The sequence below is a fragment of the Taudactylus pleione genome, unplaced genomic scaffold (assembly GCF_031769625.1).
Source record: "Taudactylus pleione unplaced genomic scaffold, aTauple2 ptg000550l, whole genome shotgun sequence".
Taxonomy (NCBI): Eukaryota; Metazoa; Chordata; class Amphibia; order Anura; family Myobatrachidae; genus Taudactylus; species Taudactylus pleione.
The window spans coordinates 1,881,905-1,894,325 of record NW_028284952.1 but is presented as its reverse complement, the minus strand read 5'-3'; the positions used below and the strand labels follow the sequence as shown (position 1 = coordinate 1,894,325).

The window sequence follows — 12,421 nt, the reverse complement described above, 5'->3', positions numbered from 1 at the left end:
TGCTCAAAAGCATTAAATTTAGACCGCTATTACGTCTTAACACAAGTAAATTCATTGATAAGTTGAAAAAATAAAAATGTAAACTGTAATAGAAAAGAATGTTATGGCAGTATAAAATTACCTACAGCACCCGGGTTTCCTAGGTAGTCTCCCATCCAATTACTAACCAGTCCCAACACTGCATAGCTTCCAAGATCAGATGAGATTGGGCATGTCCAGTGTGGTTTGGCTGTAGGTGCTCAAAAACATTAACTTTAGACCTCTATTACTTCTTAACTCAAGTAAATTCATTGATAAGTAGAAAAAATTAAATGTAAAATGTAATAGAAAAGACTGTTATGGCAGTATAAAATTACCTACAGCACCTGGTATTCCTAGGTGTTATCCCATCCAAGTACTAACCAGGTCCAACACTGCATAGCTTCCAAGATCAGACGAGATTGGGCATGTTCAGTGTGGTTTGGCTGTAGGTGCTCAAAAACATTAACTTTAGACCTCTTTTACTTCTTAACTCAAGTAAATTCATTGATAAGTTGAAAAAATTAAATGTAAAATGTAATAGAAAAGAATGTTATGGCTGCATAAAATTACCTACAGCACCTGGTATTCCTAGGTGGTCTCCCATCCAAGTACTAACCAGGCCCAACACTGCATAGCTTCCAAGATCAGACGAGATTGGGCATGTCCAGTGTGGTTTGGCTGTAGGTGCTCAAAAACATTAACTTTAGACCTCTATTACTTCATAACTCAAGTAAATTCATTGAAAAGTTGAAAAAATTAAATTTAAAATGTAATAGAAAAGAATGTTATGGCAGTATAAAATTACCAACAGCACCTGGTATTCCCAGGTGGTCTCCCATCCAAGTACTATCCAGGCCCAACACTGCATAGCTTCCAAGTTCAGACGAGATTGGGCATCTCAAGTGTGGTTTGGCTGTAGGTGCTCAAAAACATTAACTTTAGACCTCTTTTACTTCTTAACTCAAGTTAATTCATTGATAAGTTGAAAAAATTAAATGTAAAATGTAATAGAAAAGAATGTTATGGCAGTATAAAATTACCTACAGCACCTGGTATTCCCAGGTGGTCTCCCATTCAAGTACTAACCAGGCCCAAAACTGCATAGCTTCCAAGATCAGACGAGATTGGGCATGTCCAGTGTGGTTTGGCTGTAGGCACTCAAAAACATTAACTTTAGACCTCTTTTACTTCTTAACTCAAGTAAATTCATTGATAAGTTGAAAAAATGTAATGTAAAATGTAATAGAAAAGAATGTTATGGCAGTATAAAATTACCTACAGCTCCTGGTAGTCCCAGGTGGTCTCCCATCCAAGTACTAACCAGGCCCAACTCTGCATAGCTTCCAAGATCAGACGAGATTGGGCATGTCCACTGTGGTTTGGCTGTAGGTGCTCAAAAGCATTAAATTTAGACTGCTTTTAATTCTTAACACAAGTAAATTCATTGCTAAGTTGAAAAAATGTAATAGAAAAGAATGTTATGGCTATATAAAATTACCTACAGCACCTGGTATTCCCAGGTGGTCTCCCATCCAAGTACTAACCAGGCCCAACACTGCATAGCTTCTAAGATCAGACGAGATTGGGCATGTCCAGTGTGGTTTGGCTGTAGGTGCTCAAAAACATTAACTTTAGACCTCTTTTACTTCTTAACTCAAGTAAATTCATTGATAAGTTGAAAAAATGAAATGTAAAATGTAATAGAAAAGAATGTTTTGGCTGTCTAAAATTACCTATAGCACCTGGTATTCCCAGGTGGTCTCCCATCCAAGTACAAACCAGGCCCAACACTGCATAGCTTCCAAGATCAGACGAGATTGGGAATGTCCACTGTGGTTTGGCTGTAGGTGCTCAAAAGCATTAAATTTAGACCGCTATTATGTCTTAACACAAGTAAATTCATTGATAAGTTGAAAAAATTAAATGTAAAATGTAATAGAAAAGAATGTTATGGCAGTATAAAATTACCTACAGCACCTGGGTTTCCTAGGTAGTCTCCCATCCAATTACTAACCAATCCCAACACTGCATAGCTTCCAAGATCAGATGAGATTGGGCATGTCCAGTGTGGTTTGGCTGTAGGTGCTCAAAAACATTAACTTTAGACCTCTATTACTTCTTAACTCAAGTAAATTCATTGATAAGTTGAAAAAATTAAATGTAAATTGTAATAGAAAAGACTGTTATGGCAGTATAAAAATACCTACAGCACCTGGTATTCCTAGGTGGTCTCCCATCCAAGTACAAACCAGTTCCAACACTGCAGAGCTTCCAAGATCAGACGACATTGGGCATGTTCAGTGTGGTTTGGCTGTAGGTGCTCAAAAACATTAACTTTAGACCTCTTTTACTTCTTAACTCAAGTAAATTCATTGATAAGTTGAAAAAATTAAATGTAAAATGTAATAGAAAAGAATGTTATGGCAGTATAAAATTACCTATTGCACCTGGTATTCCCAGGTGGTCTCTCATCCAAGTACTAACCAGGCCCAACACTGCATAGCTTCCAAGATCAGATGAGTTTGGGCATGTCCAGTGTGGTTTGTCTGTAGGTGTTGAAAAACATTAACTTTAGACCTCTTTTACTTCTTAACTAAGGAAATTCATTGATAAGTTGAAAAAATAAAATGTAAAATTAAAGAATGTTATGGCAGTATTAAATTACCTACAGCTCTTGGTATTCCCAGGTGGTCTCCCACCCATGTACTAACCAGGCCCAACACTGCATAGCTTCCAAGATAAGACGAGATTGGGCATGTCCACTGTGGTTTGGCTGTCGGTGCTCAAAAACATTAACTTTAGACCTCTATTACTTCTTAACTCAAGTAAATTCATTGATAAGTTGAAAAAATTAAATGTAAAATGTAATAGAAAAGAATGTTATGGCAGTATAAAATTATCTACAGCACCTGGTATTCCCAGGTGGTCTCCCATCCAAGTACTAACCAGGCCCAACACTGCATAACTTCCAAGATCAGACGAGATTGGGCATGTCCAGTGTGGTTTGGCTGTAGGTGCTCAAAAATATTAACTTTAGACCTCTTTTACTTCTAAACTCAAGTAAATTCAATGATAAGTTGAAAAATTAAATGTACAATGTATTAGAAAAGAATGTTATGGCAGTATAAAATTACCTACAGCTCCTGGTATTCCCAGGTGGTCTCCTATCCAAGTACTAACCAGGCCCAACACTGCATAGCTTCCAAGATCAGATGAGATTGGGCATGTCCACTGTGGTTTGGCTGTAGTTGCTCAAAAACATTAACTTTAGACCTCTATTACTTCTTAACTCAAGTAAATTCATTGATAAGTTGAAAAATTTAAATGTAAAATGTAATAGAAAAGAATGTTATGGCAGTATAAAATTACCTAGAGCACCTGGTATTCCCAGGTGGTCTCCCATCCAAGTACTAACCATGCCCAACACTGCATAGCTTCCAAGATCAGACAACATTGGCCATGTCCAGTGTGGTTTGGCTATAGCTGCTGAAAAATATTAACTTTAGACCTCTTTTACTTCTTAACTCAAGTAAATTCATTGCTAAGTTGAAATAATGTAATGTAAAATGTAACAGAAAAGAATGTTATGGCTATATAAAATTACCTACAGCACCAGGTATTCCCAGGTGGTCTCCCATTCAAGTACTAACCAGGTCCAACACTGCATAGCTTCCAAGATAAGATGAGATTGGGCATGTCCAGTGTGGTTTGGCTGTACGTGATAAAAGCGTTAACTTTAGACCTCTATTACTTCTTAACTCAAGTAAATTCATTGATAAGTTGAAAAAATTAAATGTAAAATGTAATAGAAAAGAATGTTATGGCAGTATAAAATGATGTACAGCACCTGGTATTCCCAGGTGTTCTCCCATCCAAGTACTTACCAGGCCCAACACGGCATAGCATCCAAGATCAGACGAGATTGGGCATGTCCAGTGTGGTTTGGCTGTAGGCCCTCAATAACATTAACTTTAGACCTCTTTTACTTCTTTACTCAAGTAAATTCATTGATAATTTGAAAAAATTAAATGTAAAATGTTATAGATAAGACTGTTATGGTTTTTATAATATTACCTACAGCACCTAGTATTTCTAGGTGGTCTCCCATCCAAGTACTAACCAGACCCAACACTGCATAGCTTCCAAGATCAGACAAGATTGGACATGTCCAGTGTGGTTTGTCTGTAGGTGCTCAAAAGTATTAACTTTAGACCTCTTTTACTTCTTAACTCAAGGAAATTCATTGATAAGTTGAAAAAATTAAATGTAAAATGTAATATTAAAGAATGTTATGGCAGTATTAAATTACCTACAGCTCTTGGCATTCCCAGGTGGTCTCCCATCCAAGTACTAACCAGGCCCAACACTGCATAGCTTCCAAGATCAGACGAGATTGGGCATGTCCACTGTGGTTTGGCTGTCGGTGCTCAAAAACATTAACTTTAGACCTCTATTACTTCTTAACTCAAGTAAATTCATTGATAAGTTGAAAAAATTAAATGTAAAATGTAATAGAAAAGAATGTTATGGCAGTATAAAATTATCTACAGCACCTGGTATTCCCAGGTGGTCTCCCATCCAAGTACTAACCAGGCCCTACACTGCATAGCTTCCAAGATCAGACGAGATTGGGCATGTCCAGTGTGGTTTGGCTGTAGGTGCTCAAAAACGTTAACTTTAGACCTCTTTTACTTCTTAACTCAAGTAAATTCAATGATAAGTTGAAAAATTAAATGTAAAATGTATTAGAAAAGAATGTTATGGCAGTATAAAATTACCTACAGCTCCTGGTATTCCCAGGTGGTCTCCTATCCTAGTACTAACCAGGCCCAACACTGCATAGCTTCCAAGATCAGATGAAATTGGGCATGTCCACTGTGGTTTGGCTGTAGTTGCTCAAAAACATTAACTTTAGACCTCTATTACTTCTTAACTCAAGTAAATTCAATGATAATTGTAAAAAATTAAATGTAAAATGTAATAGAAAAGAATGTTATGGCAGTATAAAATTACCTACAGCACCTGGTATTCCCAGGTGGTCTCCCAATCAAGTACTAACCAGGCCCAAAACTGCATAGCTTCCAAGATCAGACAAGATTGGGCATGTCCAGTGTGGTTTGGCTGTAGGCGCTCAAAATCATTAACTTTAGACCTCTTTTACTTCTTAACTCAAGTAAATTCATTGAGAAGTTGAAAAAAATGTAATGTAAAATGTAATAGAAAAGAATATTATGGCTATATAAAATTACCTACAGCACCTTGTATTCCCAGGTGGTCTCCAGTCCAAGTACTAACCAGGCCCATCACTGCATAGCTTCCAAGATCAGACGAGATTGGGCATGTCCAGTGTGTTTTGGCTGTTGGTGCTCAAAAACATTAACTTTAGACCTCTATTACTTCTTAACTCAAGTAAACTGATTGATAAGTAGAAAAAATTAAATGTAAAATGTAATAGAAAAGAATGTTATGGCAGTATAAAATGATGTACAGCACCTGGTATTCCAAGGTGTTCTCCCATCCAAGTACTTACCAGGCCCAACACGGCATATCGTCCAAGATCAGACGAGATTGGGCATGTCCTGTGTGGTTTGGCTGTAGGCCCTCAAAAACATTAACTTTAGACCTCTTTTACTTCTTTACTCAAGTAAATTCATTGATAAGTGGAAAAAAATTAAATGTAAAATGTAATAGAAAAGAATGTTATGGCTGTATAAAATTACCTATTGCACCTGGTATTCACAGGTGGATTCCCATCCAAGTACTAACCATACCCAACACTGCATAGCTTCCAAGATCAGACAACATTGGCCATGGCCAGTGTGGTTTGGCTATAGGTGCTGAAAAATATTAACTTTAGACCTCTTTTACTTCTTAACTCAAGTAAATTCATTGCTAAGTTGAAATAATGTAATGTAAAATGTAACAGAAAAGAATGTTATGGCTATATAAAATTACCTACAGCACCAGGTATTCCCAGGTGGTCTCCCATTCAAGTACTAACCAGGTCCAACACTGCATAGCTTCCAAGATAAGATGAGATTGGGCATGTCCAGTGTGGTTTGGCTGTACGTGATAAAAGCGTTAACTTTAGACCTCTATTACTTCTTAACTCAAGTAAATTCATTGATAAGTTGAAAAAATTAAATGTAAAATGTAATAGAAAAGAATGTTATGGCAGTATAAAATGATGTACAGCACCTGGTATTCCCAGGTGTTCTCCCATCCAAGTACTTACCAGGCCCAACACGGCATAGCATCCAAGATCAGACGAGATTGGGCATGTCCAGTGTGGTTTGGCTGTAGGCCCTCAATAACATTAACTTTAGACCTCTTTTACTTCTTTACTCAAGTAAATTCATTGATAATTTGAAAAAATTAAATGTAAAATGTTATAGATAAGACTGTTATGGTTTTTATAATATTACCTACAGCACCTAGTATTTCTAGGTGGTCTCCCATCCAAGTACTAACCAGACCCAACACTGCATAGCTTCCAAGATCAGACAAGATTGGACATGTCCAGTGTGGTTTGTCTGTAGGTGCTCAAAAGTATTAACTTTAGACCTCTTTTACTTCTTAACTCAAGGAAATTCATTGATAAGTTGAAAAAATTAAATGTAAAATGTAATATTAAATAATGTTATGGCAGTATTAAATTACCTACAGCTCTTGGCATTCCCAGGTGGTCTCCCATCCAAGTACTAACCAGGCCCAACACTGCATAGCTTCCAAGATCAGACGAGATTGGGCATGTCCACTGTGGTTTGGCTGTCGGTGCTCAAAAACATTAACTTTAGACCTCTATTACTTCTTAACTCAAGTAAATTCATTGATAAGTTGAAAAAATTAAATGTAAAATGTAATAGAAAAGAATGTTATGGCAGTATAAAATTATCTACAGCACCTGGTATTCCCAGGTGGTCTCCCATCCAAGTACTAACCAGGCCCTACACTGCATAGCTTCCAAGATCAGACGAGATTGGGCATGTCCAGTGTGGTTTGGCTGTAGGTGCTCAAAAACGTTAACTTTAGACCTCTTTTACTTCTTAACTCAAGTAAATTCAATGATAAGTTGAAAAATTAAATGTAAAATGTATTAGAAAAGAATGTTATGGCAGTATAAAATTACCTACAGCTCCTGGTATTCCCAGGTGGTCTCCTATCCTAGTACTAACCAGGCCCAACACTGCATAGCTTCCAAGATCAGATGAAATTGGGCATGTCCACTGTGGTTTGGCTGTAGTTGCTCAAAAACATTAACTTTAGACCTCTATTACTTCTTAACTCAAGTAAATTCAATGATAATTGTAAAAAATTAAATGTAAAATGTAATAGAAAAGAATGTTATGGCAGTATAAAATTACCTACAGCACCTGGTATTCCCAGGTGGTCTCCCAATCAAGTACTAACCAGGCCCAAAACTGCATAGCTTCCAAGATCAGACAAGATTGGGCATGTCCAGTGTGGTTTGGCTGTAGGCGCTCAAAATCATTAACTTTAGACCTCTTTTACTTCTTAACTCAAGTAAATTCATTGAGAAGTTGAAAAAAATGTAATGTAAAATGTAATAGAAAAGAATATTATGGCTATATAAAATTACCTACAGCACCTTGTATTCCCAGGTGGTCTCCAGTCCAAGTACTAACCAGGCCCATCACTGCATAGCTTCCAAGATCAGACGAGATTGGGCATGTCCAGTGTGTTTTGGCTGTTGGTGCTCAAAAACATTAACTTTAGACCTCTATTACTTCTTAACTCAAGTAAACTGATTGATAAGTAGAAAAAATTAAATGTAAAATGTAATAGAAAAGAATGTTATGGCAGTATAAAATGATGTACAGCACCTGGTATTCCAAGGTGTTCTCCCATCCAAGTACTTACCAGGCCCAACACGGCATATCGTCCAAGATCAGACGAGATTGGGCATGTCCTGTGTGGTTTGGCTGTAGGCCCTCAAAAACATTAACTTTAGACCTCTTTTACTTCTTTACTCAAGTAAATTCATTGATAAGTGGAAAAAAATTAAATGTAAAATGTAATAGAAAAGAATGTTATGGCTGTATAAAATTACCTATTGCACCTGGTATTCACAGGTGGATTCCCATCCAAGTACTAACCATACCCAACACTGCATAGCTTCCAAGATCAGACAACATTGGCCATGGCCAGTGTGGTTTGGCTATAGGTGCTGAAAAATATTAACTTTAGACCTCTTTTACTTCTTAACTCAAGTAAATTCATTGCTAAGTTGAAAAAATGTAATGTAAATTGTAACAGAAAAGAATGTTATGGCTATATAAAATTACCTACAGCACCTGGTATTCTCAGGTGGTCTCCCATCCAAGTACTAACCAGGACCACCACTGCATAGCTTCCAAGATCAGACGAGATTGGGCATGTCCAGTTTGGTTTGGCTGTACGTTATAAAAGCGTTAACTTTAGACCTCTATTACTTCTTAACTCAAGTAAATTCATTGATAAGTTGAAAAAATTAAATGTAAAATGTAATAGAAAAGACTGTTAGGGCAGTATAAAATTACCTACAGCACCTGGGATTCCTAGGTGGACTCCTATCCAAGTACTAACCAACTCCAACACTGCATAGCTTCCAAGATCAGACGAGATTGGGCATGTCCAGTGTGGTTTGGCTGTAGGTGCTCAAAAACATTAACTTTAGACCTCTTTTACTTCTTAACTCAAGTAAATTCATTGATAAGTTGAAAAAATGTAATGTAAAATGTAATAGAAAAGAATGTTAAGGCAGTATAAAATTACCTACAGCTCCTGGTATTCCCAGGTGGTCTCCCATTCAAGTACTATCCAGGCCCAACACTGTATAGTTTACAAGATCAGACGAGATTGGGCATGTCCACTGTGGTTTGGCTGTAGGTGCTCAAAAGCATTAAATTTAGACCGCTTTTACTTCTTAACACAAGTAAATTCATTGCTAAGTTGAAAAAATGTAATAGAAAAGAATGTTATGGCTATATAAAATTACCTACAGCACCTGGTATTCCCAGGTGGTCTCCCATCCAAGTAATAACCATGCCCAACACTGCATAGCTTCCAAGATAAGACGAGATTGGGCATGTCCAGTGTGGTTTGGCTGTAGGTGATAAAAGCCTTAACTTTAGACCTCTATTACTTCTTAACTCAAGTAAATTCATTGATAAGTTGAAAAAATTAAATGTAAAATGTAATAGAAAAGACTGTTATGGCAGTATAAAATTACCTACAGCACCTGGTATTCCCAGGTGGATTCCCATCCAAGTACTAACCAGGCCCAACACTGCATAGCTTCCAAGATCAGACAACATTGGCCATGTCCAGTGTGGTTTGGCTATAGGTGCTGAAAAATATTAACTTTAGACCTCTTTTACTTCTTAACTCAAGTAAATTCATTGCTAAGTTGAAAAAATGTAATGTAAAATGTAACAGAAAAGAATGTTATGGCTATATAAAATTACCTACAGCACCTGGTATTACCAGGTGGTCTCCCATCCAAGTACTAACCAGGCCCAACACTGCATAGCTTCCAAGATCAGACGAGATTGGGCATGTCCAGTGTGGTTTGGCTGTACGTGATAAAAGCGTTAACTTTAGACCTCTATTACTTCTTAACTCAAGTAAATTCATTGATAAGTTGAAAAAATTAAATGTAAAATGAAATAGAAAAGACTGTTATGGCAGTATAAAATTACCTACAGCACCTGGTATTCCTAGGTGGACTCCCATCCAAGTATTAACCAGGTCCAACACTGCATAGCTTCAAAGGTCAGACGAGATTGGGCATGTCCAGTGTGGTTTGGCTGTAGGTGCTCAAAAACATTAACTTTAGACCTCTTTTACTTCTTAACTCAAGTAAATTCATTGATAAGTTGAAAAAATTAAATGTAAAATGTAATAGAAAAGAATGTTATGGCTGCATAAATTTACCTACAGCACCTGGTATTCCCAGGTGGTCTCCCATCCAAGTACTAACCAGGCCCAACACTGCATAACATCCAAGATAAGATGAGATTGGGCATGTCCAGTGTGGTTTGTCTGTAGGTGCTCAAAAACATTAACTTTAGACCTCTATTACTTCTTAACTCAAGTAAATTCATTGATAAGTTGAAAAAATTAAATGTAAAATGTAATAGAAAAGAATGTTATGGCAGTATAAAATGATGTACAGCACCTGGTATTCCCAGGTGTTCTCCAATCCAAGTACTTACCAGGCCCAACACGGCATAGCATCCAAGATCAGACGAGATTGGGCATGTCCAGTGTGGTTTGGCTGTAGGCCCTCAATAACATTAACTTTAGACCTCTTTTACTTCTTTACTCAAGTAAATTCATTGATAATTTGAAAAAATTAAATGTAAAATGTAATAGATAAGACTGTTATGGCAGTATAAAATTACCTACAGCACCTGGTATTCCTAGGTGGTCTCCCATCCAAGTACTAACCAGGCCCAACACTGCATAGCTTCCAAGATCAGACGAGATTGTGCATGTCCAGTGTGGTTTGACTGTAGGTGCTCAAAAACATTAACTTTAGACATCTTTTACTTCTTAACTCAAGTAAATTCATTGATAAGTTGAAAAAATTAAATTAAAATTTAATAGAAAAGAATGTTATGGCAGTATAAAATTACCTACAGCACCTGGTATTCCCAGTTGGTCTCCCATTCAAGTACTAACCAGGCCCAAAACTGCATAGCTTCCAAGATCAGACGAGATTGGGCATGTCCAGTGTGGTTTGGCTGTTGGCGCTCAAAAACATTAACTTTAGACCTCTTTTACTTCTTAACTCAAGTAAATTCATTGATAAGTTGAAAAAATGTAATGTAAAATGTAATAGAAAAGAATGTTATAGCAGTATAAAATTACCTACAGCTCCAGGTATTCCCAGGTGGTCTCCCATCCAAGAACTATCCAGGCCCAACACTGCATAGCTTCCAAGATCAGACGAGATTGGGCATGTCCACTGTGGTTTGGCTGTAGGTGCTCAAAAGCATTAAATTTATACCGCTTTTACTTCTTAACACAAGTAAATTCATTGATAAGATGAAAAAATTAAATGTAAAATGTAATAGAAAAGAATGTTATGGCAGTATAAAATTACCTATAGCACCTGGGATTCCTAGGTAGTCTCCCATCCAAGTACTAACCAGTCCCAACACTGCATAGCTTCCAAGATCAGACGAGATTGGGCATGTCCAGTGTGGTTTGGCTGTAGGTGCTCAAAAACATTAACTTTAGACCTCTATTACTTCTTAACTCAAGGAAATTCATTGATAAGTTGAAAAAATTAAATGTAAAATGTAATAGAAAAGAATGTTGTGGCAGTATAAAATTACCTACAGCTCCTGGTATACCCAGGTGGTCTCCCATCCAAGTATTGACCAGGCCCAACACTGCATAGCTACCAAGATAAGACGAGATTGGGCATGTCCAGTGTGGATTGGCTGTAGGTGCTCAAAAGTATTAACTTTAGACCTCTTTTACTTCTTAACTCAAGGAAATTCATTGATAAGTTGAAAAAATTAAATGTAAAATATAATAGAAAAGAATGTTATGGCAGTATAAAATTACCAACAGCACCTGGTATCCCCAGGTGGTCTCCCATCCAAGTACTAACCAGGCCCAACACTGCATAGCTTCCAAGATCAGGAGAGATTGGGCATGTCCAGTGTGGTTTGGCTGTAGCTGCTCAAAAACATTAACTTTAGACCTCTTTTAGTTCTTAACTCAAGTAAATTCAATGATAAGTTGAAAAATTAAATGTAAAATGTAATAGAAAAGAATGTTATGACAGTATAAAATTACCTACAGCTCCTGGTTTTCCCAGGTGGTCTCCCATCCAAGTACTAACCAGGCCCAACACTGCATAGTTTCCAAGATCAGACGAGATTGGGCATGTCCACTGTGGTTGGGCTGTAGGTGCTCAAAAACATTAACTTTAGACTTCTTTTACTTCTTAACTCAAGTAAATTCATTGAAAAGTTGAAAAAATGAAATATAAAATGTAATAGAAAAGAATGTTTTGACTGTCTAAAATTACCTATAGCACCTGTTATTCCCAGTTGGTCTCCCATCCAAGTACAAACCAGGCCCAAGACTGCATAGCTTCCAAGATCAGACGAGATTGGGCATGTCCACTGTGGTTTGGCTGTAGGTTCTCAAAAGCATTAAATTTAGACCGCTATTATGTCTAAACAGAAGTAAATTCATTGATAAGTTGAAAAAAATAAATGTAAACTGTAATAGAAAAGAATGTTATGGCAGTATATAATTACCTACAGCACCTGGGTTTCCTAGGTAGTCTCCCATCCAATTACTAACCAGTCCCAACACTGCATAGCTTCCAAGATCAGATGAGATTGGGCATGTCCAGTGTGGTTTGGCTGTAGGT

At 37.1% G+C, this 12,421-nt stretch overlaps 1 non-coding gene and 44 pseudogenes across 1 annotated transcript; all 45 read right to left on the bottom strand.

Moving 5' to 3' along the window:
• Positions 1–118: 118 nt before the first annotated feature.
• On the bottom strand, positions 119–237 carry LOC148490256 (5S ribosomal RNA; annotated as a pseudogene).
• A 116-nt stretch (positions 238–353) lies between these two features.
• Positions 354–472, bottom strand: LOC148490255 (5S ribosomal RNA; annotated as a pseudogene).
• Positions 473–588: 116 nt separating this feature from the next.
• On the bottom strand, positions 589–707 carry LOC148490254 (5S ribosomal RNA; annotated as a pseudogene).
• A 116-nt stretch (positions 708–823) lies between these two features.
• LOC148490253 (5S ribosomal RNA) lies at positions 824–942 on the bottom strand (annotated as a pseudogene).
• Positions 943–1,058: 116 nt separating this feature from the next.
• Positions 1,059–1,177, bottom strand: LOC148490252 (5S ribosomal RNA; annotated as a pseudogene).
• A 116-nt stretch (positions 1,178–1,293) lies between these two features.
• Positions 1,294–1,412, bottom strand: LOC148490251 (5S ribosomal RNA; annotated as a pseudogene).
• A 104-nt stretch (positions 1,413–1,516) lies between these two features.
• On the bottom strand, positions 1,517–1,635 carry LOC148490250 (5S ribosomal RNA; annotated as a pseudogene).
• Positions 1,636–1,751: 116 nt separating this feature from the next.
• LOC148490249 (5S ribosomal RNA) lies at positions 1,752–1,870 on the bottom strand (annotated as a pseudogene).
• A 116-nt stretch (positions 1,871–1,986) lies between these two features.
• LOC148490248 (5S ribosomal RNA) lies at positions 1,987–2,105 on the bottom strand (annotated as a pseudogene).
• Positions 2,106–2,456: 351 nt separating this feature from the next.
• Positions 2,457–2,575, bottom strand: LOC148490247 (5S ribosomal RNA; annotated as a pseudogene).
• Positions 2,576–2,918: 343 nt separating this feature from the next.
• LOC148490246 (5S ribosomal RNA) lies at positions 2,919–3,037 on the bottom strand. Its single transcript, XR_015871111.1, has one exon. It is a non-coding gene; the product is annotated as a 5S ribosomal RNA (ribosomal RNA).
• Positions 3,038–3,152: 115 nt separating this feature from the next.
• Positions 3,153–3,271, bottom strand: LOC148490245 (5S ribosomal RNA; annotated as a pseudogene).
• A 351-nt stretch (positions 3,272–3,622) lies between these two features.
• Positions 3,623–3,741, bottom strand: LOC148490244 (5S ribosomal RNA; annotated as a pseudogene).
• A 115-nt stretch (positions 3,742–3,856) lies between these two features.
• On the bottom strand, positions 3,857–3,975 carry LOC148490243 (5S ribosomal RNA; annotated as a pseudogene).
• Positions 3,976–4,092: 117 nt separating this feature from the next.
• Positions 4,093–4,211, bottom strand: LOC148490242 (5S ribosomal RNA; annotated as a pseudogene).
• A 116-nt stretch (positions 4,212–4,327) lies between these two features.
• Positions 4,328–4,446, bottom strand: LOC148490241 (5S ribosomal RNA; annotated as a pseudogene).
• Positions 4,447–4,562: 116 nt separating this feature from the next.
• LOC148490240 (5S ribosomal RNA) lies at positions 4,563–4,681 on the bottom strand (annotated as a pseudogene).
• Positions 4,682–4,796: 115 nt separating this feature from the next.
• LOC148490239 (5S ribosomal RNA) lies at positions 4,797–4,915 on the bottom strand (annotated as a pseudogene).
• Positions 4,916–5,031: 116 nt separating this feature from the next.
• On the bottom strand, positions 5,032–5,150 carry LOC148490238 (5S ribosomal RNA; annotated as a pseudogene).
• A 117-nt stretch (positions 5,151–5,267) lies between these two features.
• On the bottom strand, positions 5,268–5,386 carry LOC148490237 (5S ribosomal RNA; annotated as a pseudogene).
• A 587-nt stretch (positions 5,387–5,973) lies between these two features.
• On the bottom strand, positions 5,974–6,092 carry LOC148490236 (5S ribosomal RNA; annotated as a pseudogene).
• Positions 6,093–6,207: 115 nt separating this feature from the next.
• On the bottom strand, positions 6,208–6,326 carry LOC148490235 (5S ribosomal RNA; annotated as a pseudogene).
• Positions 6,327–6,443: 117 nt separating this feature from the next.
• On the bottom strand, positions 6,444–6,562 carry LOC148490234 (5S ribosomal RNA; annotated as a pseudogene).
• A 116-nt stretch (positions 6,563–6,678) lies between these two features.
• On the bottom strand, positions 6,679–6,797 carry LOC148490233 (5S ribosomal RNA; annotated as a pseudogene).
• Positions 6,798–6,913: 116 nt separating this feature from the next.
• LOC148490232 (5S ribosomal RNA) lies at positions 6,914–7,032 on the bottom strand (annotated as a pseudogene).
• A 115-nt stretch (positions 7,033–7,147) lies between these two features.
• LOC148490231 (5S ribosomal RNA) lies at positions 7,148–7,266 on the bottom strand (annotated as a pseudogene).
• A 116-nt stretch (positions 7,267–7,382) lies between these two features.
• On the bottom strand, positions 7,383–7,501 carry LOC148490230 (5S ribosomal RNA; annotated as a pseudogene).
• Positions 7,502–7,618: 117 nt separating this feature from the next.
• Positions 7,619–7,737, bottom strand: LOC148490229 (5S ribosomal RNA; annotated as a pseudogene).
• A 587-nt stretch (positions 7,738–8,324) lies between these two features.
• On the bottom strand, positions 8,325–8,443 carry LOC148490228 (5S ribosomal RNA; annotated as a pseudogene).
• A 115-nt stretch (positions 8,444–8,558) lies between these two features.
• On the bottom strand, positions 8,559–8,677 carry LOC148490227 (5S ribosomal RNA; annotated as a pseudogene).
• A 116-nt stretch (positions 8,678–8,793) lies between these two features.
• On the bottom strand, positions 8,794–8,912 carry LOC148490226 (5S ribosomal RNA; annotated as a pseudogene).
• Positions 8,913–9,016: 104 nt separating this feature from the next.
• On the bottom strand, positions 9,017–9,135 carry LOC148490225 (5S ribosomal RNA; annotated as a pseudogene).
• A 115-nt stretch (positions 9,136–9,250) lies between these two features.
• On the bottom strand, positions 9,251–9,369 carry LOC148490224 (5S ribosomal RNA; annotated as a pseudogene).
• Positions 9,370–9,485: 116 nt separating this feature from the next.
• LOC148490223 (5S ribosomal RNA) lies at positions 9,486–9,604 on the bottom strand (annotated as a pseudogene).
• A 115-nt stretch (positions 9,605–9,719) lies between these two features.
• On the bottom strand, positions 9,720–9,838 carry LOC148490222 (5S ribosomal RNA; annotated as a pseudogene).
• Positions 9,839–9,954: 116 nt separating this feature from the next.
• Positions 9,955–10,073, bottom strand: LOC148490221 (5S ribosomal RNA; annotated as a pseudogene).
• Positions 10,074–10,424: 351 nt separating this feature from the next.
• Positions 10,425–10,543, bottom strand: LOC148490220 (5S ribosomal RNA; annotated as a pseudogene).
• Positions 10,544–10,658: 115 nt separating this feature from the next.
• On the bottom strand, positions 10,659–10,777 carry LOC148490219 (5S ribosomal RNA; annotated as a pseudogene).
• Positions 10,778–10,893: 116 nt separating this feature from the next.
• Positions 10,894–11,012, bottom strand: LOC148490218 (5S ribosomal RNA; annotated as a pseudogene).
• A 116-nt stretch (positions 11,013–11,128) lies between these two features.
• On the bottom strand, positions 11,129–11,247 carry LOC148490217 (5S ribosomal RNA; annotated as a pseudogene).
• Positions 11,248–11,363: 116 nt separating this feature from the next.
• Positions 11,364–11,482, bottom strand: LOC148490216 (5S ribosomal RNA; annotated as a pseudogene).
• Positions 11,483–11,598: 116 nt separating this feature from the next.
• LOC148490215 (5S ribosomal RNA) lies at positions 11,599–11,717 on the bottom strand (annotated as a pseudogene).
• Positions 11,718–11,832: 115 nt separating this feature from the next.
• LOC148490214 (5S ribosomal RNA) lies at positions 11,833–11,951 on the bottom strand (annotated as a pseudogene).
• Positions 11,952–12,067: 116 nt separating this feature from the next.
• Positions 12,068–12,186, bottom strand: LOC148490213 (5S ribosomal RNA; annotated as a pseudogene).
• A 116-nt stretch (positions 12,187–12,302) lies between these two features.
• LOC148490212 (5S ribosomal RNA) lies at positions 12,303–12,421 on the bottom strand (annotated as a pseudogene).